The following is a 5943-nucleotide window of genomic DNA, read 5'->3' as shown; positions in this document are numbered from 1 at the left end:
AAAGGATGCATTGATGACCAACCTTTTGGTTGGATAATGGGGTCCAGAGTGCCACGATGCTAGGAAGACTCTTTCCTAGGATGTCTCACTGTCAGCATTTGTCTTGATGAACAAGGTGGACCATTGGGGATGGCATAAAATTCTTAAAAATTTATAATTGAGGTTTATGAAATATGACTAGATTCATTTAGCCTGCTTTTTCTTTTTCTTTTTCTTTTTGTGTTTTTGCCTAGGTAGGGATTGGTACTAGGTTGGTAAATGTAGTAATTCTTCAATAGAGGCTGTCCCACAGTGGGGAGGATTTCAATGGGAAGTTACTGTGGGCAAGCCAAGGGTAGAAGTCAGGGTGGGGATTGCATGAATTTGGGGGGCGGGGGGCTGCTGATTCATCCATGCAGAACTCTCTAAGTGATACTCCTTGTTTTTTTCACCATATGGTCCTGTTCATTTTCTTCATAACAAAAGTCTGCCTACAGCAATCCAGAGCCAGAGTGGGACATTTCTGCTATGAATTTGAGCTTGTTTAGATTCCAGTTCTACTCCTCTTCTGGGGTGTGACAGACCAAGGTGACCTGGTGGAGATGGGAAGTGTATATGGCTGTAGAGATGTTAGTTTGTTTATGGTTTCCACATTTAGTAAATAAAAATACAGAACACCAAGTTCTGTTTGAATTTCAGAGAAACAACAGATACTCTGTTTAGAATGAGTATGTCCCAAAACACTGCACTAAAAATTTTAGCTATTCATCTGAATGTCAACTTTAACTGGGTTCCTGTATTTTACCTGGCAACCCATTCTTTAGTTAGAACTTTAGTGGAGGGAGCAACCACCTAAAGTCTGCTGGAATTTTGCTATTAACATTTGTTGATGCTGTTTTTTTGCACAGTGGTATTTGGTTGACCACCTTCGGATAATGAAATGTGAAGGAAAAAGGGAATATGAACTCAGCACCCTGGGCTCAGAGTCTCATAGGAACTTTTTGTGTCTTGTCAAAGGTCACCCCCCTCAGGACCTCCTGTGTATTAGGGAAGGCAGCGGGCTACTAAGTGGCCAAGTTTGCATTGACCTAGGAGTCTCCTGAGAGGATAAGAATTAAGATTCTCCAAAGCTTTTTACTGGAAGTTTCCACATAATTAAAGCCTGAACAACAGGTTAAAAGGGTCCTAAATGACACCTTTTTGCAAATAAAGATACTCGGAAGGGTTTTCCTAAGGTCAGGGGAGACCGAGCTGGTGGCCTAGCGCAGTGGCAGCAATGCTGCCCAGTATGGGCTGAAAAGCCCCTCACCCAGTTTTCCTGGCAAAGGGTGTGCTCTGGCAGTGAAGCCAAACATGTGAGGAGTAATCTCATGAGGCCAAGGTGTTTGATCCTTTGTGAATGCCACACCAGAGAGAGTCAAGCCATTTCTGCTTTGAATGCTCCTGTGGCGGGGGCACACGTTTGGGTGGGCAGTGCTAGAGCCTCACAAGAATGGACACAAATGCAGGGTTAGGAAAGCCGTGTCGCAGGTTGGTGAGCTCAGGTTTGAAGCACGCACCATGTAGTATCTCACTCAACTCCTTCTTTCCACACTCACTCCCCACGTGGAGCCCTACTTATTCGCCTGATTCCTTTTCTCCCCAAGTGTTAATTCTTTTGGAAGCCCACCTCCCCTTGCAATTGGGTTGTTCTGTCTCTCTTTGTCTCTGTTGCACATTCAAACACATTGGACTGCTTTACTAATTCTTTTTATTGGGAGCTGCTTGGCCCTAGTATATCAATGACAATTAGGGAGGGGTAAATGGGGGCTGGAGGGAAAGTGTGTGATGGTGGAGAGGTACCCTGATCTTGGCCTCACCCATATATGTTTAAGGTGACTAGTGCCTGGCACATAGACATAGTCAATAAATATTAGTTTCCTTTCACCTCTTTATTAGCAACTGCCCTGGAACTGGCCAGCTTGGTTTATACCCAGACAGAGAGGAGAGGTGAGGAAGGAAGGGAATAGAGATTCTTTTCTTTGTTCTTTGCTTCCAAGGGATTTGTCAGTGGAAGGGTAAGTGTCATATTAGACTGTGAACTGCTACCTACCTGGAGACTGTCAGATTTTAAAAATTCTGAGGGCCTTGCCTTTTCACTTCAATTAGATAAGAAATTTGAAGTAAATCCATGATCTGTAATCCTGGGTGCACAGTAAGATGACCTGTAAGAATCTAGAAAAATACAGCTCACACCAGGATGACCATATAATTTGCCATCTAAACTAGGATCATGAAAGCATAAAATGGGACTAATCTATAATAATAAAAGTGTAATATGCTAATTAGGCCAGACATCCCTCCGGATGGACGACCTTCTGGACAAAGCTGGCGCTGCAGCCACAGGATCCAGGCAGCTGCCACAGCTGCAAAGGCCTACTCTTGCACGAATTTTGTGCATCAGGCCTCTAGTTGTTCCATAAAAGGTGTCAAATGGGACCTTTCCTAGGGAATTAGCAATGTGTTTTCTCTCTACACATTTCTGGGCATTCTGACTTAATTGGTCTGGGGTTGGGAGGTCTGGGGGCGATGCAGAAGCTCACAGTGATTCTCATGAGCAGCTTGCTTGCTAATCACTGGAATCTTCCTGAAGTCCTTTGCACTGTCTCATGTCTTTTATGCCTTGGAGCCAGTAGTTAACTGTGAGTATCTAAATTCTGGGTATTTGTGTTTTGTCCAAAGTAGGCATAATTCATTGCTTTTTCTGAGCCCTCTGGCTACCCTTTATGAACTCAGCACCCTGGGCTCAGAGTCTCATAGGAACTTTTTGTGTCTTGTCAAAGGTCACCCCCCTCAGGACCTCCTGTGTATTAGGGAAGGCAGCGGGCTACTAAGTGGCCAAGTTTGCATTGACCTAGGAGTTCTCTTTCCTTTCTATACAAACTAGAAGGGGGCAGGAGTAAGAGTAAAATTCTTGAGGGCTGGTTTTGCTTATTTTTCCCTTAAGAGAAACTTAATTCTAAAACAGCCTCTCCTGAGAGGATAAGAATTAAGATTCTCCAAAGCTTTTTATTGGAAGTTCCCACATAATTAAAGCCTAAATAACGGGTTAAAATGGTCCCAAACAACACCTTTTTGCAAATAAAGACTCCTGAGGCCTTGGAAGGGAACATGCATAACCCGTGGACACAGACAATGGGGTGGTGAGTACCTGGGGGTAGGGGGAGGGGGGAGGATGGGAGTGGGCTGGAAGAGGTTATTTCCTAAGGTCAGGGGAGACCGAGCTGGTGGCCTAGCACAGGGGCAGCAATGCCGCCCAGTATGTGCCACGGGCTGAAAAGCCCCTCATCCCGTTTTCCTGGCAAGGGGGGTGCTCTGGCAGTGATGCCAAACATGTGAGGAGTAATCTCATGAGGCCAAGGTGTTTGATCCTTTGTGAATGCCACACCAGAGAGAGTCAAGCCATTTCTGCTTTGAATGCTCCTGTGGCGGGGGCACACGTTTGGGTGGGCAGTGCTAGAGCCTCACAAGAATGGACACAAATGCAGGGTTAGGAAAGCCGTGTCGCAGGTTGGTGAGCTCAGGTTTGAAGCACGCACCATGTAGTATCTCACTCAACTCCTTCTTTCCACACTCACTCCCCACGTGGAGCCCTACTTATTCGCCTGATTCCTTTTCTCCCCAAGTGTTAATTCTTTTGGAAGCCCACCTCCCCTTCCAATTGGGTTGTTCTGTCTCTCTTTTGTCTCCGTTGCACATTCAAACACATTGGACTCCTTTACTAATTCTTTTTATTGGAGGCTGCTTGGCCCTAGTATATCAATGAAAATTAGGGAGGAAGACTTGCGCTGGACCTCAGGTAGGACTGGGGTTCAGGTCCAAACACTAAGAAAATTAAGATTTGGCTGAACAAAGGGATGAAGGGAAATTATTTTAGGCAAAAGTATCATCACAGAGGGGAGACCAAGATGGCGGCATAGGTAAACACCGGAGACTGCTGCCGCAAACAACCACTTCAAAAATACAACTAAAAGACGGAACGGACATCACCCAGAACCACAGGAAGGCTGGCTGAGGAGAGACTCTTCAACTAGAAGGAAAAATAACAGCACACCGAGGCTCAGAGGAGGCGCAGTGTGGAAAATACTCAGGTGCGGAGGTGCGCGCGCAAAGCGGGCTGGTGGCTGAGAGCGCGGTTGTCGTTTTCGGTCAGGGGGGAGTCTCAGACTCTGAGCTCCAGATACGGGCGAATCGCTGGGGACTCGGACCCAAACGGGAGAAGCGGGAGTGTCTGGCATCAGTTGGAAGGCAGCTTTCCCTCCGAGGTTTGCAGCGGTTCCGGGGGTTCTGAGAAGCAGAGCCTCTGGGAACAGGACTGAGGGCACCATAACGGCTCCCTCCGCCCGCCCTGTTGAGCCCGCCCCGCCCAAGCCCTGCGCAGAGCCATTTGCCAGATCGCCTCAGGCAAAGGCTAGATTAGCACCTCCCCAGAGGACAGAAGTTTTCCGCGGCAGACACAGCTGATTCACACAGCCAGTCGGCCTGGTGGTCAAATCCCTCTAGTATTAACTACAACAATCAAGGCTCAACTAGAACAAGACTGCGCACAAAGACCACTAGGGGGTGCACCAAGAAAGCATAAAAAATGCGGAGACAAAAAAACATGACAGAAATGGAGGATATAGAGCTAAAAAACGCAATTTTGAGGGCTTGCAATAAACTTCTGGAGAGCCTCACGAAAACTAATGAGACCCTCGATGCTATGATAAAGAAACAACTAGAAATTAAGCATACACGGTCGGAAATAAAGAATATTACACCCAATAGCAGACCAGAGGAGCGCAAGAATCAAGCCAAAGATTTGAAATGCGAAGAAGCAAAAAACACCCAACCGGAAAAGCAAAATGAAAAAAGAATCCGAAAATACGAAGATAGTGTAAGGAGCCTCTGGGACAGCTTCAAGCGTACAAACATCAGAATAATTGGGGTGCCAGAAGATGAGAGACAGCAAGATATTGAAAACCTATTTGAAGAAATAATGGCAGAAAACTTCCCCCACCTGGTGAAAGAAATGGACTTACAGGTCCAAGAAGCGCAGAGAACCCCAAACAAAAGGAATCCAAAGAGGACCACACCAAGACATATCATAATTAAAATGCCAAGAGCAAAAGACAAAGAGAGAATCTTAAAAGCAGCAAGAGAAAGAGACTCAATTACCTACAAGGGAATACCCATACGACTGTCAGCTGATTTCTCAACAGAAACTTGGCAGGCCAGAAGGGAATGGCAAGAAATATTCAAAGTGCTGAATACCAAGAACCTACAACCAAGAATACTTTATCCAGCAAAGCTATCATTCAGAATTGAAGGTCAGATAAAGAGCTTCACAGATAAGGAAAAGCTAAAGGAGTTCATCACCACTAAACCAGTATTATACGAAATGCTGAAAGGTATCCTTTAAGAAGAGGAAGAAGAAAAAGGTAAAGATACAAATTGTGAACAACAAACATGCATCTATCAACAAGTGAATCTAAGAACCAAGTGAATAAATAATCTGATGTACAGAATGAACTGGTGATTATAATGAATCAGGGACATAGAAAGGGAATGGACTGACTATTCTTGGGGGGGAAAGGGGAATGGGAGATGCGGGAAGAAACTGGACAAAAATCGTGCACCTATGGATGAGGACAGTGGGTGGGGAGTGAGGGCGGAGGGTGGGGTGGGAACTGGGAGGAGGGGAGTTATGAGGGGGAAAAAAAGAGGAACAAATGTAACCTGAACAAAAAAGATTTAATTAAAAAAAAAAAAAAAAACTGTGGTACATCTACACAATGGAATACTACACTGCAGTAAAAAAAAAGAAGGAATTCTTACCATTTACAACAGCATGGATGGAACTGGAGATCATTATGCTAAGTGAAATATCCCAGTCAGAGCAATATAAATATCACATGATCTCACTCATTTATGGAATATAATGAA

The sequence above is a fragment of the Myotis brandtii genome, unplaced genomic scaffold, assembly GCF_000412655.1.
Source record: "Myotis brandtii unplaced genomic scaffold, ASM41265v1 scaffold822, whole genome shotgun sequence".
NCBI classification, from domain to species: Eukaryota; Metazoa; Chordata; class Mammalia; order Chiroptera; family Vespertilionidae; genus Myotis; species Myotis brandtii.
This window is presented reverse-complemented; position numbering follows the sequence as displayed.